At 43.8% G+C, this 27,447-nt stretch overlaps 1 long non-coding RNA gene across 1 annotated transcript; it reads left to right on the forward strand.

The window, feature by feature from the left end:
* Nucleotides 1-819: 819 nt before the first annotated feature.
* Nucleotides 820-20,853, forward strand: LOC113981662. Its single transcript, XR_003538482.1, has 3 exons — nt 820-924; nt 2,058-2,059; nt 20,839-20,853. It is a non-coding gene; the product is annotated as an uncharacterized LOC113981662 (long non-coding RNA).
* The last annotated feature ends 6,594 nt before the right edge of the window (nt 20,854-27,447 follow it).

Here is a 27,447-nt window from a genome sequence, read left to right on the forward strand (position 1 = left end):
TATACACATTTACAATGAAACTCACTGTTTCTGATGTTATGATGACATAAACATAGTATACTAATAAAGCCATTTGGATCCCTCTCCCTGGTCTTAAAGAGAGCATTAAAACAGGCAAATAGTTCCCCATCTGTGGAAATATGAACATGCTCTGATACAACATCTACGTGAATGCATCAAACAACATGGTGATCAGGGAGTTTCTATATCCAAATAGACAAATGCTTGAAATGAAATTGTGATTCTGACTTCTCTCTCTGCCCCACGTTGGGCGCCAAAAATGTGCTGGTTTAAAAGTTAACCAGCAGGGGAAATGAACTCAACTCAAAAGAGAGATTATAAGTCAGAATAACAATTTATTAAAATAATACAATAAGTTCGATTATACAGACAGACAATTGGTTTTAACCCACAAAACCCAAATGTATAACCCAGCACCCTGGGGCATGAACAAAAGTGGTGTTCCTTGGTCCCCCCCTCCCCCCGAGTCCAAAGTAAAGGGAGAGGGGAAAAACCTGCTGGTGGGAGAGCTGTTGCAGTCTGGTCAGAAAGTGGTGATTGCAGTCCAGTCAAGGGTGGTGGTCTCAGTCTGGTTGAGAGCGGTGAGCTGCAGTCTTCCTCTGGATCCCACGAGTGGTAAAAAGGTTCCGAAACTCCAAGTTTATATATTCTCCAGTTCAGGCGGGAATGCTCAGTCCCTCCCTCAGAGCGGGGAATTCCATAAAAGGGTATGAGGATGCTCAGTCCTTCCCTCAGAGCGGAGAATTCCATAAAAGGGTATGAGGACAGGAACATCTTCCTATCTCGCAGGCCTCTACTGATAACAGTTTCTGGGAAATGGCATGGAAGGCTATAGAATACACAGTTTTGGGTTACACCCATCCAGTGATGAATTGGTCTCAGCCATTCTAACTAGGACAACTTGTGATGCTGTAGGGGAGTACCCTGTAAAGATGTCCTATCAATGATGTTCTCCTACTTGCTCTACCTTTGTGTTTTATTTACCTCTTGCACCACCTTTTCTCTATCCGGGTGTTTAAGCATCTTTTGGAAAGACTTATGTCTATCCCTATTTGTAATTTAGGTACATCGTGATAAAACAAATAATCATTTTCAATTAATTGCTCAGTAGTTATTGGAATTGTATAGTTAAAATCACAGCCTATTATTTTAGTAAAACAAAAAATTAGTACCACTCACGACTTCATGACAAGTACCTATGGTAAAATTAACACAAAAGATTCTAACACATGCACATCCATTTCCTATGTAATAGACTTGTGATTGGATTTTAGTATGGGGAAGCATTTCAAAGGTACACACACTATCTTCAGTATCTAAGCATAAATCTTCATTTTCTACTACAGCATTTTCACAGATATATCCTAATTGTCCTTTAGGAATACATGCCTCAGTATTGACTGACTGCCACTTTTTCTTGGTGTGATCGTAACTTGCCCAAACATTATGGCCTATGGGTCTGATAATTATGTTTTGGTGTATGGTTCCTAATGTCAAGATAGGAAAGATGGTCTTTTCTTTGGCTGCACTGATAGTGAGTACATAAACTTCAATTTTTTCATGTTGAGGACTGTAAGTGAAGTTCACTAACTGCCACCACGCTTGGTAATTTTTCTCAAATTGTGTAGTGGAACTGTTTCTAGATATTATTTCTCTTATTTCTTGTGGCAGCATTCCTGAAGTTCAACAATCTGCCAACAATTGTGTTTCTGCCACAGTGAGCAAAGATGATCTTAAAGGGACTTTGAGTTTTCCCAAATCAGAAGTGATGGCACTTAGTTTATGCATTAACACTTCTTGGTCTATGGTGTTTAGGTCACCTAATCCTGTGCCAAACCATGCATTCCAGCCCTCTTAACTTTGCCGAATATAGGGCTGACAGTCTTTTTGTATATGTGATATGTTTACTTGAATGTTTATTTGAACTCTTTCCAGTGAATATGTGGGATCTAACAGTAGCTTCTGCTCATTTGATTTTCTAATTACGTAAGGTCCAGCAAAAGTTAAATTGTGGACACTCTCACAGGTTAAAGAAGGAGTTGTAGAAATGGTGGTGGTCTTAGTCAATGGGGTGGTAGGAGACTTGGTAGTTGGAAATCTCCTGGTTATATTTCCTTCCCTGAATGTCCACTGACACATCACAGAAACTGATTTATCTAGAGTGAAAGTGTGCCAACATTGATCAGCCACTAATTACGTTTCACAGTAATGTCAATTTTGGGTGACCATCTAACCTGTGCCTATTAAAACACTTACATCGTATAAGATATCAGGATTTTACCAATTATTCAGTACCCTCGTTCCTTGGAGGACTATAACAGATGCATTGTATTGTTTCATTTGGGCTGGCTGAGGCAGAAGATCTGGTTGTAAATAAAATAATAGATCAGAGACCCCATTATAGGTCTGAGACCATAATGAGTTCTGGGCAAGGGCTTGATATAACACCGGTGTACTTATCAGTCCAAAGGTCAGCATTGAGAAGGTTTGAGAGTAGATAATTCCTCTCCCCAGGTCCATGCTTCCTCTGGAGCCCTCTTGACTCGAGAGTAGTGGATCCACATGGGTTTCTCTGTCACCCGGATTGCTGTGAAGGTGGTCATCAGCACCTGGTAGGGTCCATCCCACTTCTCTCATAGTGGTTCGCCTGAAAGATTCTTAACATATGCTCAATCACCAGGATTGAATGGATGTAATTTACAATCAGGCTGCTTGGGTTGGTGTTCTAACACCATAGCATTTTTCTGCAATTGTTTTCCTACAGCCATAACATAATCATACACATACTGCTTACCGATTTGTTCCAAAGCTTCACTATTTACAGCTTGCATCATGTAGGGTCTGCCGAATAGAATTTCAAATGGACTCAGTTTCTCTTTTGATCTCGGCTTGACCCTTAGCCTGATTAAAGCAATAGGTAAAGCTTGATACCAATGAAAATTTGTTTCTTGACATATTTTAGCAATTTGTTGCTTAATGAGATGATTCATCTTTTCTACTTGCCCACTTGCTTGGGGTCTGTAGGGCATATGCAGTTGCCAATTGATTTTTAGTGCTTTACTTATTGCTTGTACAATTCGTGCACAAAAGTGTAAACCCCTATCTGAAGAGATGCTCTTAGGCATTCCAAACCGTGGTATAATCTCGTTCAACAAGACTTTAACCGCTCCTTTTGATTCATTTGTTCTACATGGGAAAGCTTCAGGCCATCCAGAAAATGTGTCAGTCAAAACTAAGAGATAACAGGACCCCCTCCTTTTCTTGGGAGCTCAGAGAAATTAATTTGCCAAATTTTACCTGGGAAATGCCCTTTGCTTATTGCCCCTTGGTGTATTTTTGTTCCTTGTATTTCAGACAAAGTTCACATTGGGATGTGACTTGCTCTGTTGTGGTAAATAAATTTGGTCCTGCTACTCTGGTCCTTAAATGCCAACAGAGTGAGTCTAAGCCCCAATAAGTTTTATCATGTTTTACTTTTACAAATTGCGACACTATTTTTTTTAATAGTATTAACTGACCTGTTTTTAGTTAACCTCACCCATTGTCTAACAGCTTACCTTCATTTTCATGTATCCACTTATAATCTGTTTCCTGATATTCTACCTGTTGATCTGTGTCTAGTTCTTCTAGCTCGTTAGCTCGTTAGCCTTCTGGCAGTTATCCTAGGAGAAGGACAACTCTCATCCCAAACCCAGGCAGATGGAGCCCCGTAAGGCCATCCATCTAAGAGAAGGTCACTCTAATCAAACCTACGTCCTGAGGACCTCGCTGCCACCGTCCAAGCTTGCTCGGCCCTGGCAGATGAACCTTAGGATTAAAGGGTGGGTTCAGTTCCGCGCATACTGCATCTCACCTAAAAAATCCATTGCGCAGGCTTGAAGGTTTTACCCACATGCAAAAAGTCCTGTAGCGACAGGCGAGGGTCAAAATGGTAGGTGAAAGGTGCACTGGGAGCTGCAGACTCAACCCTGCATGCAGGCAGTTCAGGATATTGGTCATTTGAGACTGACTGGAGATGAGAGTCTCTTGGGGCAGCACCCTGAACGACCAAGTAGCCTTTTCAAGGACAGCACTGCTTGCTCCACTAGGAGAGGGGCCTAGAAAAGGTGGCCTAACCAAAGCTCATCTCCACCTTCACCCGGTAGGTTAACCGCAGACCAACGGGCATCTTCTTCCAATGCGGTCGCACAAAGAGCAAAAGACACAGGCATGCACCTGCCTCCAAAGGTGTACCCAAATTAACTCTAGCATGTTGGAACATCAGAACCACGCTCGATTCTGCGGATAGCGGATGTCCTGAGCGACGTTCTGCCCTAATTGCCCATGAACTGGTTCATCTCAACATCGACATTGCTGGTCTCAGTGAAGTTCGCCTTCATGAGGAAGGTAGCCTCAGAGAACATGGTGCCGGTTACACACTCTTTTGGTCAGGTAAACCCAGAACCGAAAAACATCTCTCAGGTGTCGGTTTCATGATCAAAAACTCCATTGTCTCTAAACTCGAAAATCTGCCAACAGACCATTCTGACCGCATTATCTCCCTACGCCTTCCACTAAACAACAAGCAACACATGGTCATCTTTAGTATATATGCCCCAACTCTCCAAGTTGACCCTGCTGAAAAAGATAAATTTTACACTGACCTGCGCTATCTTACTCAAAAGGCGCCTGCAGGTGATAAGATCATTATCCCTGGTGATTTCAACACCAGAGTAGGCAAGAATTTTAAATCATGGAAAGGAATATTAGGCAAGCATGGTGTTGGAAACTGCAACGATAATGGTCGGCTTCTGCTAGAATTCTGTGCAGAGCAACAGTTTACCATTACTAATACTATCTTCCAGCAGAAAAATAGTCTGAAGACAACCTGGATGCACCCGAGGTCTAAGCATTGGCACCTCATTGATTATGTCTTGGTGCGACGGAGAGATGCCCGCGATGTCCTCCATACCCGCGTGATGCCCAGCGCAGAATGCCAAACAGACCATCGACTTGTGCGCTGTAAACTCAACTTCAATCTCAAATTCAAACCCAAAAAGGGCAGTATCCCAAGGGGAAGACTCCAAGTTAATGATCTCCAATCAACCACAGTAAGAGAAAGATTCCAGGCAAACCTTCAAACTAGGCTCGAAAACCATTCCACAGATTCTGCAGATTCCTCTCCTGAAACAATTTGGCATCATATTAAAAGCTGCATCCTGCAATCCTCTGAAGAATCCTTAGGGTTCTCCCTCAAGAAGAACAAGGACTGGTTTGATGAAAACAACCAAGAAATCCAGGACTTGTTGAGGAAGAAAACTGCCCACCAAGCACACCTTGCACAGCCATCCTGTCACGCAAGAAAAATAGTCTTTCGTCTTGCATGCAGCAAGCTTCAGCAGAAACTCCGTGACATCCAGAACAAGTGGTGGATAGATCTAGCTGCAAAAACTCAACTATGTGCAGATACAGGGGATCATAAAGGATTCTATGAGGTCCTGAAAACAGCATACGGGCCTACATACCAAGTCCAAAGCCCTCTACTCAGTGCAGATGGTCAAACGCTTCTGACAGATAAAACCTCCATTCTGAATAGATGGTCTGAACATTTTCAAACTCTTTTCAGTACCAACCATATAGTCCAAGACTCAGCAATTCAGTCCATCACACAACAACCGGTGAAATACGAATTGGATACTGCCCCCACTTAAGGAGAAACCCTCAAGGCCATACAGCAGGTGAAAATTGGCAAGGCAGCTGGGGTTGATGGAATTCCACCCGAAGTCTGGAAACATGGGGGCCTTGCACTCCATGCTAAATTTCATGAGCTCGTGGTGCGCTGCTGGGAACTAGGTGAACTACCATCAGATCTTTGTGATGCAGTCATCATCACCTTGTATAAGAAGAAAGGTACTAAATCAGACTGCTCAAATTACCGTGGTATTACTCTGCTCTCCATTGCTGGCAAAATCCTGGTAAGAATACTCCTGAACAGGCTAATACCTGCTATAGCAGAAGGAATTCTACCTGAAAGTCAGTGTGGCTTCAGAGCCAACAGGAGCACCACAGACATGATATTTGTTCTCAGACAACTGCAAGAGAAGTGTAGGGAAGAGAACAAAGGTCTCTATGTAACCTTTGTCGACCTCACCAAGGCTTTCGATACTGTGAGCAGAAAAGGTCTTTGGCAGATTTTGGAACGTTTAGGTTGTCCCCCCAAGTTCCTTAAAATGATCATCTCACTTCATGAGGATCAGCACGGCCAAGTCAGATATGGCAACACACTTTCTGAGCCCTTTCTAATTACCAATGGTGTGAAACAAGGCTGCGTTCTCGCTCCTACCCTATTCACAGTCTTTTTCAGCATGATGCTCCAAAGGGCCACGGCAGACCTCGATGATCAGGATGGTATCTACATTCGATATCGTACTGATGGAAGCCTATTCAACCTAAGGCGACTGAAGGCCCACACCAAGATCTTAAACCATCTTGTCCGGGAGCTGCTTTACACTGATGACGCCGCCCTTGTTGCTCACACAGAAGCAGCTCTGCAGCGTTTAACATCCTGCTTTGCAGACGCTGCTGAGGTCTTTGGGCTGGAAGTCAGCTTAAAGAAGACAGAAGTTCTCCATCAACCAGCACCTCAGGAAGTCTTCCATCATCCCCACATCACCATTGGCCAATCAGAACTCAAATCAGTCCAGTAGTTCAATTACCTAGGTAGCCTCATCTCCTCGGATGGTAAGATTGACGGGGAGATAGACAACAGGTTAGTGAAGGCATATAGTGTTTTCGGAAAACTCCATAAAAGAGTTTGGCGTAACAAACACTTGAAGAAAAGTACCAAGATCAGTGTTTACAGAGCCATAGTGCTGTCTACTCTTTTATATGGTTCCAAATCATGGGTCGTCTACTGCCACCACCTGCGTCTCCTAGAACGCTTCCATCAACGCTGCCTCCGTACAATCCTAAACATCCACTGGTCAGATTATGTGACCAATACATCTGTTCTTGAACAGGCAGCAATCACAAGTATTGAGGCCATGCTACTGAGAACGCAGCTGCGATGGGCAGGGCACGTCTCCAGGATGAAGGACCACCGCCTCCCTAAGATCCTGCTTTATGGTGAACTTGCCACCGGCTGCCGCAAGAGAGGAGCCCCGAAGAAAAGATACAAGGACTCTCTGAAACAACAACTCCGCCTCGGGCATATTGATCACCATAACTGGTCTACTCTGGCCTCCAATTGGGAGGTCTGGAGACACACTATCTATAACGCTGCTGATGCTTTTGAGAAAGCACGCAGGATCACTCTTGAGGAGAAAAGACAACGCAGAAAAAATCGAACCTTGCAGAATATACCATCCAAGGAGTCTTTCTGCTGTGCCTTTTGCAACCGGACATGCCTTTCTCGTATTGGCCTTTTTAGCCACCAACGCGCTTGCAAGAAACGTGGGTAGAGCCCTTCCCAAATCTTCGTTCGCGAAGCCTAGTCATGAGTTCTTCTAGCACTAAAGCTGCTACTGGTAGTTCTTTACTTCTTGCAGCAGCTAATTCAGCTTCTGCTTCAGCTTTTCTGTTTGTTATTTCCGGGACAGTGTTACCTTTCAGGTGTCCTCGGCAGTGCATAATTGCCACCTGAGAGGGGAGTTGTACAACTTCCAGTAATCGTAGAGTTTCTTCAGCATATTTCACAATTTTTCCTTGAAGAGTTAAAAGCCCTCTTTCTTTCCAAATTGCTCCGTGAGCGTGAACTATGCCAAAGGCATATTTGGAGTCAGTCCAGGTGTTAATTTGTTTTCCTTCTGCAAATCCTAAAGTTTGAATGAGAGCTATCAGTTCTGCTTTCTGGGCTGAGGTTCCTGCGGGCAAAGGATTTGATTTGATTACCTCAGTAGTGGTGGTCACAGCATACCCAGCCATCCTCACACCTTGTCTTATGAAACTGCTGCCATTGGTAAATCAGTCTTCTGCATCCAGGGGTGGTTCTTCTTTAAGGTCCAGGCAGTTGGAGCACACTGCTTCAATGGTTTCCAAGCAGTCGTGCACGACAGGTGCAGCCAAGATTCTTCCTTCTAGGAATGAAGTTGGGTTAACAATGTTAGTCACCTGAATGATTATGCCATCTGAATCAGCCAGGATTACTCGATATTTCAGAAATAGGGAGGGTGACAGTCAATGATTTCCTTTCTGTTCCAGTACTGTTGACACTGTGTGGGACACTAACACAGTCATTTTCTGTCCCATTGTACATTTCCTGGCTTCTTCTATATTTATGATCATTGTTGCTACTGCCCTTAGGCAGGTGGGCCATCCTTTGCTTATTCATCCAATTGCTTGGAGAAGTAGTCTACTGTTCTTTTGTGCGGTCTCAGTTGCTGAGCCAGGACCCCCAGAGCCATTCCTTGTAGTTCATGCGAGAACAACCAAAAGGGCTTCATTACGTCAGGCAATCCCAATGCCAGAGTCCTTATGGGTTCTTATCTCAGCTGTTTGAAGGCTCCACTTGCTTCAGGGGTTCAGACTAGGTTGCCCTTAGTTATTTTCAGCAGGTCACATAAAGACTTTGCAATTAGCCCATACTGATATATCTATAAACAACACCAACCTGTCATTCCTAGAAAGACTCGAAGGTTTCTCACCATCTGTGGTTTCGGTGTCTGGCAGATGGTTTCCTTTCTTGTTGTCCCCAGAGATCATTGTCCTCTCGATACTTCATATCCCAGGTACATGACTTTCTCCTGGTCCAGCTGAGCTTTCTGTTGAGAGACTCGATAACCATTTAAGTCCAAAAAGTTTAAGAGGTTTACTGTCCATTGGACACATTCTTCTTGTTTTTCAGTAACAATCAATAGATCATCCACATATTATAAAAGTACACCCTCTCCCAGTGGTGACTGCCATTGTTCCAATTCTTTAGTTAATTGATTCCCAAAAATTGTGGAAATATTTTCGAACCCTTAAGGTAACACTGTCCAAATGAGTTGAGTTTTCCTTCCTGTGGTGGGATTTTCCCACTTGAAGGTAAATATCCTTTGACTTTCCTGTGTGAAGGGAAGGCAGAAAGAAAAGGCATCTCTTAAGTCTAATACTGTGAACCAAATTAGATTTCCTTTAATTTTGTTAAGAGGGTATATAGGTTTGCAACAACTGCATGTATGTTTCAGCTATTTTATTTACTGCTCTTAAATCCTGAAACAACCTATGTGTTCCATTTGGCTTCTTGACTGGTAAAATTGGGGTGTTGAAATCTGATTCACACTCTACAAAAAGCCCTAATTTCAAGAAGTTATCTATTATTGGTTCAATTCCTTTTCTATCTTCCAGCCTCAGTGCATATTGCTTCCTAATTACTGGGTTTGCTCCTGGCTGTAATTCTGTTTGAATGGGAGCTGCCCATTTTGACCTTCCTGGTGTTTCAGTAACCCAAATTCCTCGACATACCTGATCTAAAATTTGATTGACATTTGAATTATCCTGGCTTGGCTCCACATAGCTCATTGCTAAACTCAGAACTGAGTTTACCTTAAATTCAATTTTACCTTGTTTGAATTCTATTACAGCTCACAGATTTTCTAGTAGGTCTCTGCCCAATACGGGTTTGGATAAATTTGGTAAATACAAAAACTGATGCACTCCCATTTGTTTTCCAATTTTGAACTTTAGGGGTTTCAAAAGAAAGCTTTTCTGATTGACCAGTGGCACCCACGACTTAAACATATTTATCACTTTTAGGTATTAATTCTTGATTCAAAACAGAAAATGTAACCCCAGTATCAATTAGAAAATCTAATTCTTCTTTTTCTTCCCCTAGCCTAATTTTTACCAGCAGGTCCCCTAGGCACTGGCCCACTGCCCCCCCCCCCCTTCACTCAGTATTCTGTAAGCAACAACAGCCCCTCCTGTGCCTGTATTTCCACCTGTTAATTCAGGGCATTCTTGCTTCCAGTGTCCCTCTTTTCTACAATATGCACACTGGTTCTGACCCAACCTTGTCTGTGGGGGAGGCAAACCTTACATCTGTTACACAAGGCTCGTACATATAACTAACAGTTGCAAAATGGACAAATCTTAATTCTAGGTCTTATCCAAAGTGGTGTGCTTATAGTTAACTCTTCAGCACTGCCTCTCACATAGCAATTCTTAGCATGATAATACCTTTAACTATGTGCTCCTGGATGTTTCAAGGTAAGCAAGGTATATCAGGTACACAATAACTTTTATGAAAACGAACAAGACAACCTTGTTTCCCTCTAAATAAACAATATTTGGCCAAATACAAACAAAACCAGACCAGACCAGACCGGAGGGGATATTCCCCTGGAAGAGCGTCCTCTCCCATATCCCTGCGAGTGACGGCATCTCGCCTTTGACTTATGGGAATCCAGAACCAGAATAACCAGAACCAGAATAGACAAAACCAGAAACCAGATACAAATGCCTTTTATCAATAGGCAGTGTTCTTGTCCAGCCCCCGCAAGAAGTCACCGAAGAAGGGAGCCCCTTCGGGTAAAAAGACTTACCCGAGGGCGCCCAAGGGGGTCCCGTCCTCCGAGGGATTCCGCAGCCGGGTGGAGAAGTTGTGCTGCCGCAGTCGCCAAATGAATCCAAAAAATTGGCCCGAAAAACTGCTCAGAGACTTTTTTATCTTTAAGCAGCAAGGTATTTGTTTATTCAACGTTGGGAGCAAACCAGCTCGCGCTGGACAAACTTGTTCGACTTGCAAGTGCAAAACTAAGCCATTTTATACACTTTAGATACGTGGTTACATCATTTATTATACATATTAATAAGTAGGCTGGTCTCTGGGCAGAGTCTTTCCAGACATGCGCAGTCTTCTACTGTGGGGGTCTTCTCCTCAAGCCTTCATCCCTCTGATGGTCGCCATGGACATCTTCCTCAATTTGACCTCCTCAGTTAGGTGACCTGAATTCTTCAAGCTTGCAAAATCCTGGCTCTGGGCCTTCTAGATCTTATTCAAATGTCTAGTTTACCTAATTTATTACTGTGTGTGTGTACTACTCCTATTCTTTCTATAATAAGGCCTTTGGTCCAGTGAGCAGAACAGAACATGATATTAACCAGTGCTCCTAAAATGTTCTTCTAGCAAAACAGGTATTGAGGTTTCTTAGAAGGCCAAGATATCTCAGTTAACTCTTTTAGGCCTGGTTCCTGTTTCACTTCCTCTACCATGGTCTTCCGGGAGGTGGAGTTTGGCCTTTTCAAGACACTGGTTCAGAGAGTCCCTTGGGAAACAGTCCTTAATAACAAAGGAGTCCAAGAAGGCTGGACATACTTTAAGAAGGAAATCCTAAAGGCACAGGAGCAGGCCAACCCTATGTGCCAAAAGATGAGCCAGTGGGGAAGAAGACTGGCCTGGCTGACCAGGGAGCTTTTGCTGGAACTCAGGGGAAAATGAGGGTTTATGACCTTTGCAAGAAGGGGCAGGCAACTCAGGAAGAGTACAAGGATGTCCTTAGGTCATGTAGAGAGAAAATTAGAAAAGCAAAAGCTACCGATGCCTAAACCCTATCCTGACACAGTTTTAACTTCTTTTTTACCAATGATGGCTATTAATAAAGACAATCTGACTGCATCACTAAAAAAGAGGTTTTATTCTTCTGTCCTCCTTGTCGAGTTGAAAGGAGCAGAATTGTCGTTGTTGAGACAACCAAAACACGACGAGGTCTTCTTCCAGAAGAATAGGACAGGACCTTTATTGCAACAAATCACTGACATTTATAGTCCTTGGTGTAACATACATGTTATACCACCATTGGTGATTCTACATAAATATACATCACAATTGGCTGCCTTGTAGCACACTCATGATGATTCAGCATCTGCGAACTCATAGTGACTTGGCTCTAGCAGGATCATGATGATTTTGCAAAAGTTCAGGAAATCCAGCCTTGCAGTTCCGGCTTCCTTCTTCTCACTTCCTTCCCTAGCTGTCTCCAGGATACACAGGTATCTGTGTTATATCCATTTCACTCAGAGAACTCCGGGACCAGTCGGATTCCTCCATACAGAATCACCTGGAATGGCAGAATGGCATGCAATGTTTACATTAAAGCATTTTTATCACACCTAGCACAGGAATTTTTATGTTACAGGGAGGGAGGCATGCATCGACCTATTTAACATACTGTTACACACTTTTATCAAACTTATTCACACTATTCAAATTTTCTAACAACACACTGTCATTACTAAAAAATCAATACATATTTCATAAGTGGGGTTAACTTAAGCAGTCTTTCTTTTTTGGTTTTAACTTTGGTAACAGGTGTTCACCACAGGTATCCTTCTGCCAAAGTTAGCAGCTTCTTCTCTCACTCTCACAGAGTGTCTAAGGCCGTCTGATGGATTCCATTGTTATCTCTGAGACTTCTTGCTGAGCAGCTGCCTTTGACTTTCTGAGTTGAACACCTGTTTGGTTTCCCACAAAAAGCTCAGCTAGAACTTAATCTGGCCACTGCTGTGAGAGATAATAAAAAATGTTTTCATAAATACATCAACAACAACAGGAGGGCCAAGGAAAATCTCCATACTTTATTGAATGTGGGGAGGAACACTGTCACTAAGGATGAGGAAAAGGCTGAGGTACTTAATGCCTTCTTTGCCTCAGTCTTTAACATTAAGACCAGTTATCTTCAGGGCAACCAGACCCCTGAGCTGGTAGACAGGGACGGGGAGCAGAATAGACACCCTGTAATCAAGGAGGAGATAGTTAGTGACCTGCTGTGCCATTTAGACACTCACAAGTCTATGGGTCCAGATAGAATTCACCCGAGGGTACTGAAGGAGTTGGCAGAAGAGCCTACCAAGCCACTCTCCATCATTTGCCATCAATCTTGGTTAAATGGGGAGGTCCCAGGGAACTGGCAGTTGGCAAATGTGATGCCCATCTACAAGAACGGTTGGAAGGATGATCCAGGGAACTACAGGCCTTTAAGGCCTGACCTCTGTGCCCAGCAGGTTATGGAATGGATCATCTTGAGTGCGATCACATGGCACCTACAGGACGGCCAGGGGATCAGACCCAGTCAGCATGGACTTAGGAGGGGCAGGTCCTGCCTGACCAACCTAATCTTTTATGACCAGGTGACCCTCCTGGTGGATGAAGGGGAGGCTGTGGATGTTGTCTACCTGGACTTCAGCAAGGCCTTTGACACCGTCTCTCATATCATACTTCTGGAAAAGCTGGCAGCTCATGGCTTGGACAGAGGCACTCTTCACTGGGTTGAGAGCTGGCTGGATGACTTGGCCCAGAAAGTGGTGGGGAATGGTGATGCATCCAGCTGTTGTCCAGTCACTAGTGGCGTTCCCCAGGGATCAGTGTTGGTCCTGGTCCTGTTTAATATCTTTATTGATGATCTGGACAAGGAGATCAAGTCTACCATTAGTAAATTTTCAGATGACATCAAGTTAGGGGGGAGTGCCAATCTGCTGGAGGGTAGGATGGCTCTGCAGAGGGACCTGGACAGACTGGATAGATAGGCCAAATCCAACAGTATGAGGTTCAACAATACCAAGTTCTGGGTCCTGCACTTTGCCCACAACAACCCCATGGAGCACTGCAGGTTGGGGACAGAGTGGCTGGAGAGCAGCCAGGCAGAAAGGGACCTGGGGGTACTGATTAACAGCAGGCTGAGCATGAGCCAGCAGTGTGCCCAGGTGGCCAAGAAGGCCAAAGGCATGCTGGCCTGTATCAGGAATAGTGTGGTCAGCAGGACCAGGGAAGTGATACTTCCCCTGAACTTGGCACTGGTGAGGCTGCATCTCAAGTACTATGTCCAGTTCTGGGCCCCTCAATTTAGGAAGGATGTTGAGGTGCTGGAGTGTGTTTGAAAAGGGCAACAAGGCTGGTGAAGGGTCTGGAGCAGAAGTCCTATGAGGATTGGCTAAGGGAGCTGGGGTTGTTTAACCTGGAGAGGGGGAGGCTCAGGGGAGACCTCATCACTCTCTACAACTACCTGAAAGGAGGTTGTAACCAGGTGGGGGTTGGTCTCTTCTCCCAGGCAACTAGCAGTAGGACAAGAGGGCACAGTCTTAAGCTGTGCCAGGGGAGGTTTAGGTTTGACATTAGGAAGAAGTTCTTCACAGAAAGAGTGATTGGGCATTGGAATGGGCTGCCCAGGGAGGTGGTGGAGTCACCATCCTTGGAGGTGTTTAAGAAAAGACTGGATGTGGCACTTAGTGCCATGGTCTAGTTGACAAGGTAGTGGTAAGTCATAGGTTGCACTCGATGATCTCAGAGGTATTTTCCAACCTAGGTGATTCTGTGAAATCTATGGGACCTGATGGGATTCATCCCAGAATGCTCAAAGAGCTGGCTGATGTAATTGCAAAACCTCTCTTGATGATTTTTTGGCGGTCTTGGGAGTCCGTAAAGGTCCCAGCTGAATGGAAGCTGGTAAATGTTGTTCCAATTTTCAAGAAGGGCAAGAAGGAGGACCCCAGAAACTGTCAGTCTCACTTTAGTGCCTGGTAAAGTTATGTAGAAGATTATTCTGGGAGTTATTGAAAAACATCTGAAAGACAATGCAGTCATTGGTCACAGTCAGCACGGTTTCATGAGAGGAAAGTCCTGCTTGTCAAACCTCATTTCCTTTTATGACAAGGTAACCTACCTAGCTGATCAAGGAAAGCCTGTTGATGTAATTGTTTTGGACTTCAGTAAAGCTTTCGATACTGTGTCTCACGGTCTCCTTCTGGACAAAATGTCCAGCACACAGTTGGATAAACACGTCATGCAGTGGGTGAGTGTAAGAATTTATTATACACAGGTAACACCAAGACAACCATGAACCACAGCTGCAGTGTGAAGAATAGATTTATTCCATAGTTTCAGGGACATCCATACACTGCTAGGTTAGTGCAAACTTATCAGGGGCAAAAAGCACAGTGCAGGCCTGTGCCCTGCCTTACATATCAAAGACCTGACACAAGGTCCCCCCAAGCCTGTGGGAAAGAATGCTTTTAAGTTTTTAACAACATTGTGTTATCTTCCCTGAGAGAATTCCATTTCTTTCTACAGAAAACAATCCAAAGGGAATACAGGGTGTGAAGGTTCCCACACTGATCTTTTTCCGGCTTAGCCTTCCCAGCTGCAAAAAATCTCTTGAGCAAAAAGAATTCTAAAAGCATCTTATTCTCTTTTCTTCTCACCAGTCTTCTGTTTTCAGCCCCTTCCTCCACCCAGATGGATAAGTAATTGACTGGATGGTCACATTTGGAGGGTAGTGGTCAACTGCTCAGAGGCCCGATGGACATCAGTGATGAGTGGCAACCTTCAGGGGTCCATATTGAGACCAGTGTTATTAACAAAGGGATAGAGTAAATCCTCGGCAAGTTTGCAGACAACACCAAGCTGTATGGTGCGGTTGACACTCCTGAAGGATGGGATGCCATCCAGAGGGACCAGGACAAGCTCGAGAAGTGGGCCTATGGGAATCTCATGAGGTTTAATAAGACCAAGTGCAAGGTGCTGCACCTGGGTTGGGGCAATCCCTGGAATCAATACAGGCTGTGGGATGAACAGATGGAGAGCAGCCCTGCCAAGAAGGACTAGGGGATTCTGGTGGACAAGAGGCTGGACATGAGCTGGCAATGTGCGCTTGCAGCCCAGAATCCTATCCTGGGCTGCATCAAAAGAAGCATGGCCAGCAGGCTGAGGGAGGTGAATCTGCCCCTCTACTCTGCCTTTGTGAAACCCCACTTGGAGTATTGCATTCAGCTCTTGGGTCCTCGGCACAGGAGGGACTGAGACATGTTGGAGCGAGTCCAGAGGAAGACCATGAAGATGATTAGAGGGATAGAACACCTCTCCTATGAGGAAAGGCTGAGAGAGTTGGGATTGTTCAGCCTGGAGAAGAGAAGGCTTCGGGGGACCTAATTGCAACCTTCTACTACCTGAAGGGGGACTACAGGAAAGCTGGAGAGGGACTTTTTACAAGAGCATGTAGTGACAGGACAAGGAGGAATGACTTCAAACTGAAAGAGGGCAAGTTTAGATTAGATATTAGGAAGAAATTCTTTACTGTGAGGATGGTGAGGCACTGGAACAGGTTGCCCAGAGAAGTTGTGGATGCCCCCTCCCTGGAAGTGTTCAAGACCAGGTTGGATGAGGCTCTGGGCAACCTGACCTAGATGATCTTTAAGGTCCCTTCCAAAAAAATATAGTTAAGTAGTCTGTGGGAATCAACTCCCATAACATCAGCCATCTGTCCAAATCCTTTGACAATGGAGATCTCAGCATGTGTTTCCCTGCAAGTGGTGCACTAAACACTCAGAGCAGTTTTGTTGAATTATTTGCTGTGATGTCACCTGTCATTAAATTATTGCTCCAATTATGGGTTTTTAAGAGAGCCAACATAGACAGAAATGAAATTATTATTAACCATACGTGAACTTACATTTTGTAGTATGATGACTGTGTCATATTACATACTAGATAAGGCGGTAAAGTTCACTAGTGCTGTAGTGGGTTTGTAACCCTCCCTGGGAGGGAAACAGAACTAGGATAGGCCACCTGATGTATATTTTACCAGTAAGGTATTCCATACCATGTTATGTCAGCTCAGATATAAAGAGACGAGAAGGAAACAACTCCTTCTCTTCTCTTCCAGGACAGTTGCGCGGGATAGACAGCTGTTATTCAGAGGAGGAAAACACCTTTCGCAGGGAAGTAGTCTTTATTGTCAGTTTTCCCTGTGTGTATAGTGCTTATAGTTCTCTTTTTTTTTCCTCTCTATGTAAATATAAAACCGCCTTTCTCGGCAGTCTCAGTTTTGCAAGTTTTTTTCCTCTTCTTTCCCCCCTTCCCTCCTCCTTTTCCCTCAGGGGAGGAGGTTGGGCGGAGTCTCAGTGGACACCGGGCGTTCAGCCAAGGTAACCGATAAGAAGTTGTATCAGGGCTTAATTAGATGTTGATACTGTGGTCTATGTTTGGCCCAGCCACTTGTGAAAGTTTGTTCTTTTACTGCCAAGTTATGAGAAAACAAGCACTGATAAAAGAGAACTTCGTCCTTGAAGCAAACATCTTGTAAAAACTGAAATTAATTGCTGCCTTATGATTGGTTCATCGCCTTTCAAGGGCACTTGAAGGAGAAAGTGAAGAGGAGGGTGATGAAGTAAACCCCCAGACTCATTTGGGAAAGACTCCCCCAGGTACAGCACGCACACGTGGGGGAAATTCCAGAGTAGGCACGCATGCGCAGAAGAGATACCACTTGCATAACAGAGGGAGGGACTGAAGGCCTCTAGCTGGGTGGTGCTGGCCACACCTGCCTAGGTAGATGTCACCTATTAATTTATAAAAAGCAGATAGCTCATGCTGGGTGAGGGAATGAAAAATGCAAGCTTCACATCAAGGGACAACGTTGCGTTTTGCGGGGACGCCCGCTATCTTGTGAGCCTGCCGACTCTCCGAGAATGCAGCTTCTGCTATGGGTAATTCTAGGCATTCTGGGGTGGCAAGATAACTTCATATGCAACACATGGGTGACTGGGGGAGTCGTACTGAGGGCTTATTTCTCTCCTCCTTCCTCTCTCTTGGGCTTTTTTTTCGTTTTGTTGGTCACCTCTTGGTAATAAATATTGATTTTTATTTTTTTTGTGCTTTCAACAGTGTTTTGGTTTCAATCTTGGCATCCTTCGAACTCTCCCTATTACACAAGTGCTCATAACAAATTATTGCAAGTGGAAAGATTAACTCTTCTTTAAAAAAAAACCAACACAGCAGCTTAGCTTCTTCCAAAACACCCAGTTCTTTCTTTAAAGACCTGCTTAGAGGGACATCCACAGATTAAGTATCAAGTTAAAAACATGTGCACCCATTCCTGTACATTGAAACTGTATCGGGACGAAGTTGGAATGTTATTATTTTTTTTTTTTTGGTCTGTGTTTGGCCCTAGCCACCTGCAGAAGTTTACGTTTTTCTCCTGCCAAGTGCTCTGATAAAGCAGTGGACTTGGCCTTGGAGGGAGAACTTCTGTGTAAACTGTTTTAATTGGTCTGTTGTGATTGGTCAATTGCTCGTCAAGGGCAGTTGGAGGAGAAAGTGATGAGGAGGGGAGGAAGGCTCGCCCCCAGACTCAATTAAGAAAGACCCCCAAAACATACTGCGCCTGCGTGAGGGGATTTCCAAAGTCCTCACGCATGCGCAGAAGAGATGCACTTACATAACCGGGAGGTGGGACTGAGGGCCTCTGGTTGGGCGGTGCTGGCCACACCTGGGAGGTTGTGGTCACTCAGTTAATTGTATAAAAGTAGATAGTGCTTTCTTGGAGGGGAGCTAACTTCACATCAAGGACAACGTTGCCTTTCGACGGGGACACCTGCCAGTTTTGTGAACTTACTGACTCTCCAAGGATGCCGCTTCTGCTATGGGTAATTATAGGCACGCTAGGTCGGTAAGATAATGTTATGGGCAACAGCTGGGTAACTGAGGCTTATTTCTCTCCTCCTTCCTCCCTTTTGGGTTTGTTCGTTTTGTTGGCCACTCTCTCGGTAATAAATCTTGGTTTTTATTAAGCTTTCAACGGTGTCATGGTTTCAAGCTTCAGTATATCCTCGAACCTCCTCCTCCTCCCTAATACAGAAACAAAAGAATTAAACCCAACAACCAGAAATCATTGGATCAGACATTTCTTTAATATGCCAGTTGGGGATTCATGGGGAAATTTTTTGCCATACATGAATCGAAGAATCAGCACAAATGTCGGGATATAAATACATTGATACCTGAAAGACCCCTCTCACACCCAACCCCTGATTATGTCATGATTTGGAGGTCAAATATCATCCTGGAGTTCATTCGTGGAGCAAGACTGCCACCTAGTGTCCATTTCTTTGGGGGAGAGAGTCATCTTCATAGAGTCTTCTTTCCACTTGGCAGTCTTCCTAACATCTATGATTGATCCAGCTGACCTCTAATCCCTAAACTAATTGTTCTAGTACTTACGAAGACACATATTTTCATCATTGGTCAAAGATAACTGAAATTTCTCATTAATTTAAACAACCTTTAATTGAATTTACTTCTTCGCAAAACAATCTCTTATTGATCATGTTTTTTGAAGTGTATAGGGTAATTTCTTGCACGTGGGCATATGGTACACTCTCTATTAGTTCCCATGTTTCATCTACATTCTACATCCTGAAACTAATTGTAGTCCTAAAAGAAATGACAACTACCATGCCAAGAAAGCAAATCCCTTAGTTGATTAAAATACAATTTTATATAAGCTAAAACTTCTAATTTCCTAAGTCATTTAGAAAGGACATCCCCTCTCATTTCAACAGTCAAACAAATAAATCTGGGAAATGTGCTCAAAGTAATTTAAACTTTCAGTGGTCATTTGACTGAAACTGACAACTGATATGAAAATGCTCTACAAAATGATAAAGAGATGTCTTCAAAAAATATTATTGGTTCTTGGGTTAAAGAAGGTTGAGATGCACCAATCAGGAGACCCTGCTTATTGTAGTAAAAGTTGTATGCCATATCTTAAAAGCAAAGAAAAAAAAGCTTTTCCCAAAATGGTATGTCTTTCAGGATAACAAGTCCTGTTGACATTTGGTTCAGTTTGTGCTTTTGCATTACTTGCATGCTTCAAAAAAGCTCTACCCCGGGCTAGAGTAATAATAAGGGAAGGAACAGATTTTTCCACCTTGAAGGGCATATCACATCTGTGTGCACAGTGCTTGTTTTTGATTTGCTATAGCTATGCTCTGTTCCCCAAATCACTGTGCACTAAAACTGGAATTCTTCCAAATTTCCTTTATGCTTTGAACACTAGATAAAGGGGAATTTGATTTGATAGCTTATCCGCTAGGTGCCATATTTGGAAAGAATAAAATGTTCCATGTAGCATTGCTCTCTGCCAAGATGTCTGTGGGCTAAGACTAAAGTGCTTGGAGTATGGTATTGCGATAGTACTTTTTTATTGGATTGGTTTTGCCAACTGTCTCAGTTTAATGAGACTGAAGTGTTTTGCTAAGGAGGATGAGTTATGATGAAGACCAAGCTCCTCCCTCTAAGCAATTGTAAATCTGACATTAAGAGGCTCCAATTGAGGAAGTATAGAGAAAGAAAAAAAAGATAACAGCCCTTTATTAAAGGATATATGTATATTGGGAGAACAACAAAAGAACACAAAAACAACTAGACAATAATCCTGTACCCAAAAGTCCCCTTCAAAAAGGAAACAGTTCAGTACTTTCTGCATTTTGGCGCAATTCTAACCACGATCAGGAGGGAGCGCTCTTGGACCACTGGAGGAGCAGAGCCTGCAGTTGCTCTGTGGTGGCTGGCAGGGGGCACTGTTGGGCTCTGGTAATTGCCATGTGGGGACCCTGGTGCACAGGAGAAGCCAAAAATGGAGATCTTCCCCACCAAGAAGGGGAAGGGGGAAAAGGGGAGGAAGGGGTCTTCCCACAGACTCACGCTGTCAGAGGCTGGCTCTGGCCCAAAGGTTCCTTTGAAGAAGGGTCAAGCCTCTCCAATAAAATCTGAACAAGTCCGGGCTGGGGGCAGAACAGGGTGCAGGAGAATGGAGGTGAACCAGGGCCAGAAGCAGTCAGATGACCCAGGCAAAAACAAAACGAACTTGGAGCCTTTCCACACACACCCTCCCTGAGTCAGGGTAAAAGTTTCCTGAGGAGAGGAAAAAAACCAAACTCATCACCTCCTCCCCTCCAATCTTCTGAGGGCTATCAGCCTGGAATGTGGATCTGCTAGCTAGTTCCTTTGTGTGTGTCAATCACCCTTGGCAAACACCTTCCCCCTCCCTCATTCAACATCTTTCTTTTACAGCATGCAGGGGAAAGAAAAAAAATTCCCCCTTGGTTTTTTTAGAACAAGTAAACCTATGACACCAACTTAAAGGGATATTGTCAAGTAAATCACTGACTGAGGTTAATCTTGGGAAAATTTAATGTAGAAAGTACAGTTCTTATTTTTAATACATCTGGAGCATTTGTCTGCCTATAAGAAATAATTTTTAAATATTTTTATTAGTGGCACAAATTTGTCAAAATAGAAAGTAGTGCCATGGCCTAGTAACCATGGTGGTGTTGGATCAAGGTTGGACTTGATGATCTCGGAGGTCTTTTCCAAGCCAGTTGATTCTATGATTCTATGATTCTATCCTAAATTAATCAAGTGTGTCACTGTCCCGTTTACTTTTTATAAAGGATGGTATGAGGAAATATTGTGGAGCTATAACACAAAGAAGAATTCAACTAGCTAGGTATAGCTGGGCTACAAGGAGAACTTGATTTTGAAAACTCTATGTTTTTTAATGTATCCTTTGAAAAAGTGATTCTTTGCTAAGCATTTGTGCTGGTTTAAAAGTAAACCAGCAGGAGAAATGAACCCAGCTCTAGAGAGATTATAAGTCAGAGTTACAATTTACTAAAAATAAATTACAATAGATGCAATGATACAGAGAAAAACTGGTTTTAACCCACAAAAACAGATGTATAACCCAGCCCCCTGGGACAAGAACAGAAGTGTTTGTTGGCCCCTGTGCTGAGCAAGTGACCCCCCTGGGTGCAAAGTAAAGGAAAACCTGTTGGTCCAGATGATGGTGGCATTTCTGTTGAGGTAATGATCACAGTCTTGTCGAGAGTGGCAGTCCTGTTGGAGTTCTGGTCCTCCTCTCTATCCGACGAGTGGCACCAGAAGTCCCAAAACCCCAAGATTATATATGCTCATGTTTAGGTGGGAATGTCCAGTACCTCCCCCAGGGAAGGGAGTTTTACAATGGGTAATTTAACTCTGTGAGTCATGGGATATTTTTGGAGTCTTTAATGGTCTGGGTGTTGCAGCTGCCTATTATGCCAGTCCAGTATGGCCCATTAGCAGAGATGACCCCTCAGGCTATTTCCTCCCCTGAGGGGAGTTATAACAGCTCAGTCATTAGCTGTGCCCTGGCAGCTGCTGCAAATGATCCATTATTAACAGTCCATCAGACATGACATGGAGGGTGTAGAATACACAGTTTTGATTACACCCACACAGTAATAAACTGGTCCTGACCCCTGTAACTAGGACAGCGGTCAAAGACTGTTCAAACATATCTGTTATGATATTGTAATGGGTCTGGCTGGGATAGAGCTAACCTTCATAGCAGCTGGTATGGTGTTCTGTTTTGCATTTGTGGCTAAAACAGTATTGATAACACACTAATGTTTTGACTATTGCTGAAAAGTGCTTGCACAGCGTTCAGGCCTTTTCTGTTTCCCACTCTGTTGTTCCCTCCCAGTAGGTTAGGGGTAGGCAAGAGATTGGGAGGGGACACAGACAGGAGAAGTGAGACAGATTGACCAAAGGCATATTCCATGTCATATAACATCATGCTCGGCAATAAAAAACTGGGAGTTTGGCCTTTCCAAAGTAACCATTGCTCAAAGCCTGGATAGGCATTGATCTGTTTGTGGGAAGGGGTGATTGATTGCTTTTGCATAATTTTTGGGGGGTTTTCCCCCTCTTTCCTTCACTTATTAAACTGTCTTTATCTTGAACCAAGAGTTTTCTTACTTTTGCTCTTTCTATTCTCTCCCCTCTTGATCACATTGGGATGGGGATGAGCGAATGTGTGGATGCTTAGCTGCTGGCCAGGGTCAACACACCACAGTCCTTTCTGGCAGCCAATAAGAGGGTCATGGGGCCTGAGATGACATGTTTGATTGGAGTATGCTAGGCTGAATTTATAGCTGTTATACCTGTTTAGTTGTTACTTGCTGTTGTTGGTCCTGATGTTGACTTGTTTAGTTTCAATATTGATTTATTTGTTCTCACGCCATGGAAACTTGATCTTCGAAGGAATAGTCTTTAAACTGAACTAAACATTTTGTTATTTAAAAAAAAATTAATTTGTCTTTGCCTGCCTATGCCAGTAATCTGTAAACTTATTTTCAGGTTTACCTTGTCACTGTCATTATCTAGACTTTCTCTAAGACTATGCTTATTTGTTTTTCTCTCACAGGTAATTTTCACCTCTATTTAACATAGTCCCACTGATTAGGTATTTGACCCATAATAAATCTGTTGTCGGCTGTGACATTAGGAGCTACAAAGTTGTTAGCATCACAGGTAAATGTAAAATCTAATTCTGTTCAAATCTAAACATTTCTGAAGTACCTGGAGGAATACAGGCTTGGGGTGAGTGGTCAGCAGACCTTACTTAGGTTGTATAGAAAGTAGGGTTTTAAAGAAACAGAAAAGGTGACATCTCTCAGATCTGTTGGGAAACATTATTTGAAGAACAGAAAGGAGTGTGCCATACAAAATATGTCTGTTGGAAGTATGAGCTGCACTTCAAGAACAGGAATGGTCATCCAGGGTCCAAACCAGAAATGTACATGGCCACCAATGCTTTGGATACTTGACAAACATACACCTGGAAAGCAAAACAGCCTAAAATGTCTGTTTCCAAAACTAGTCTCTGCTGTTGAAAGCTTCTTTTGTTCTGCAGTTCAGCTCTTCAACTTTGACCATGTCTGATGAAGTAACTGACTCAAATTTCTTTCTTCCAGTTGTCTTTATTATCTCCTTTCTCTGCATTATCTTATAATCTTTTAGTTTCCTAATAGTCTCCATTGGTCTGAGTATTTCAGATTCTTCAGTGTATCTATCCTCAGAAAATACATGCAAGTTTTAAAACTGAAAAATTACAGAAATTAAGTTACTGGTCCAAGTTCACAGAGGAGATCTGTGCTGCAGATTAAGTTTCCCAGTTGGAAAATGCCTCTTATAGCACAGCAACCTGTACCAGAACTTATGGTGTCACCACACAGAAGAAGGTGGATGGACCAACACTACATGGCTAAGATCTGTGGTAACACGGTGGGGGGAGGATAAGGCCAGGGTGGATAGTGGGTTCTTCTGGGGGGTTGGCTGGTTTTGGCCGGGCTGGGGTCATGGGAGACACCTGAGCCTCAGGTGGGTGAGGGGGCCAGAACGGTTTGGTTTTGGCTCACCTGCAGCTACTGCCCAGGTTTGGTTTGTTTTGGATTTATTTATTGCGTCCCGAAAGGGTGGTCAGGACAAAGGGATGTTCCTGGGTATTTCCCTGCATTTGAGTATAGATGAGTGGCAGAAAAGTAAAGAAGTGAAAGGTTTGCCCTAACTGTTTTGAGTGGGAAAGAAACCTGTGTACCCCTATGCAGTTGCAAGCTATGCTGGCATTGGTACATGCCTTCAGTAGGGTCTCCCATGCCAGACAGGTCCAAACCGAAGGGTCAGATAAAATGTGTCCATGGGCAGGATGAGCTCGCTAGCCTTCTGGCAGTCATCCTAGGAGAAGGACAACACTAATTCCAAACCCGGGCAGATGGAGCTCGCTTAGCCCTGTAAGGCCATCCATCTAAGAGAAGGACACTCTAATCAAACCTACGTCCTAAGGACCTTGCTGTCAGTGTCCAAGCTTGCTAGGACCTGACAGATGAACCTTAGGATTAAAGGGTGGGTCCAGTTCTGCGCATGCTGCATCTCACCTAAAAAATCCATTGCTCAGGCTCGAGGGTGATATCCACATTTGTAAAGCCCTGTAGCAACGGGCGAGGGTCAAAACGGCAGGTGATAAGGTGCACTGGAAGCTGCAGACCCAACCCTGCATGCAGGCGGTTCAGGACATTGGTCGCTAGAGACTGACCCCGGAGATGACAGTCTCTTTCGGCAGCATCCTGAATGACCAAGCAGCCTTTTTCAAGGAGAGCACTGCTTGCTCCATTCGGAGAGGGGCCTAGAAAAGGTGGCCTAACCAAAGCTCATCTCCCCCTTCACCCGGTTAGTTAACCGCGGCCAACAGGCATCTTCTTCAAATGCGGTCACACAAAGATCAAGAGACAAAGGCATACACCTGCCTTCAAAGGTGTACCCAAATTGACTCTCGCATGCTGGAACATCAGAACCATGCTTGATACTGCAGAGTGGACATCCTACACCTTCCACTACACAACAAGCAACATGTTGTCCTCTTTAGAATATATACCCCAACTCTCCAAACTGACCCTGCTGAAAAAGATAAATTTTACACTGACCTGCGCTACCTTACCCAAAAGGTTCCTGCAGATGATAAGATCATTCTCCTTGGTGATTTCAACACCAGAGTAGGAAAGAACTTTGAAGTCTGGAAAGGAGCATTAGGCAAGCATGGTGTTGGAAACTGCAACGATTATGGTCGCCTTCTGCTAGAATTCTGTGCAGAGCAACAGCTCACCATCACTAACACTATCTTTCAGCAGAAAAATAGTTTGAAGACAACCTGGATGCATCCGAGATCTAAGCATTGGCACCTCATTGATTATGTCTTGGTGTGACGGAGAGATGTCCGCAATGTCCACCATACCCGCATGACGCTTAGCGCAGAATGCCAAACAGACCATCGACTTGTGCGCGGTAAACTTAACTTCAACCTTAAGTTCAAACCTAAAAGGGGCAGTATCCCAAGGAGGAGACTCCAAGTTAACAATCTCCAGTCAACCACAGTAAGAGACAGATTCCAGGCAAATCTTCAAACTAGGTTCAAAAATCATTCTATAGATTCTATAGACCCCTCTCCTAAAACACTTTGGCACCATATTAAAAACAGTATCCTGCAGTCCTCTGAAGAGTCCTTAGGGTTCTCCTTCAAGAAGAACAAGGACTGGTTTGATGAAAACAGTCAAGAGATCCAGGAATTGTTGAGGAAGAAGAGATCTGCTCACCAAGCACACCTTGCACTGCCATCCTGTCATGTAAGAAAAGCAACCTTTTGTCTTGCATGCAGCAAACTCCAACAGAAGCTCCGTGACATCCAGAAGAAGTGGTGGATCAATCTAGCTGAAAAAACTCAATTGTGCACAGATATGGGTGATCACAGAGGATTCTATGAGGCCTTGAAAACAGCGTACGGGCCGACATACCAGGTCCAAAGCCCTCTACTCAGCACAAATGGTCAAACGCTTCTGACAGATAAAACCTCCAGTCTAAATCGTTGGTCTGAACACTTTCAGGCACTTTTCAGTACTAGTCGTGTAGTTCAAGACTCAGCAATCCAGTACATCACACAGCAACTGGTGAAGAATGAATTGGATATTGCCCCCTCTTTGGGAGAAACTCTTAAGGCCATTCAGCAGGTGAAAATTGGTAAGGCAGCTGGGGTTGATGGAATTCCACCTGAAGTCTGGAAGCATGGGGGCCAAGCACTCCATGCTAAATGTCATGAGTTTGTGGTGCGCTGTTGGGAACTAGGCGAACTACCATCGGACCTTCGTGACGCAGTCATCATCACTTTGTATTAGAAGAAATGAGTTTAATCAGACTGTTCAAATTACCGTGGTATTACTCTGCTCTCCATTGCTGGCAAAATCCTGGCAAGAATACTTTTGAACAGACTAATACCCACTATAGCAGAAGGAATTCTACCTGAAAGTCAGTGTGGTTTCAGAGCCAACAGGAGTACCACAGACATGATATTTGTTCTCAGACAACTGCAAGAGAAGTGTAGGGAACAGAACAAAGGTCTCTATGTAACCTTTGTTGATCTCACCAAGGCTTTTGATACTGTGAGCAGAAAAGGTCTATGGCACAGTTTGGAACGTTTAGGATGTCTCCCCAAGGTCCTTAAAACGATCATCTTACTTCATGAGGATCAGCACGGCCAAGTCAGATATGGTGACGCACTTTCTGAGCCCTTTCTAATTACCAGTGGTGTGAAACAAGGCTGCGTTCTTGCACCAACCCTATTCACAGTCTTTTTCAGCATGATGCTCCAAAGGGCTACGGCAGACCTAGAGGATCAAGATGGTATCTACATTCAATATCGTACTGAAGGAAGCCTATTCAACCTAAGGCGACTGAAGGCCCATACTAAGACCTTAAACCATCTTGTCTGGGAGCTGCTTTATGCTGATGACACGACCCTTGTCGCCCACACAGAAGTAGCTCTGCAGCGTTTAACATCCTGCTTTGCAGATGCTGCTGAGTTCTTTGGGCTGGAAGTCAGCTTAAAGAAGACAGAAGTTCTCTATCAACCTGCACCTCAGGAAGTTTTCCATCATCCCCATATCACCATTGGCGAATCAGAACTCAAATCCGTCCAGTAGTTTAATTACCTAGGTAGTCTCATCTCCTCGGATGGTAAGATTGACGGAGAGATAGACAACAGGTTAGCAAAGGCATATAGTGCTTTCAGAAAACTCCATAAAAGAGTTTGGCAATATAAACACCTGAAGAAAAGTACAAAGATCAGTGTTTACAGAGCCATTGTGATGTCTACTCTTTTATATGGATCCGAATCATGGGTCGTCTACTGCCACCACCTACGACTCTTAGAATGCTTCCATCAATGCTGTCTCCGTACAATACTAAACATCCACTGGTCAGATTATGTGACTAAGACGTTGTCTCAGTTTGAAGAGACTGGAATGCTTGCTAAAGAGGATGAGTTA

The sequence above is a fragment of the Neopelma chrysocephalum genome, unplaced genomic scaffold (assembly GCF_003984885.1).
Source record: "Neopelma chrysocephalum unplaced genomic scaffold, ASM398488v2 Primary Assembly neopelma1_96689, whole genome shotgun sequence".
Lineage (NCBI taxonomy): Eukaryota > Metazoa > Chordata > Aves > Passeriformes > Pipridae > Neopelma > Neopelma chrysocephalum.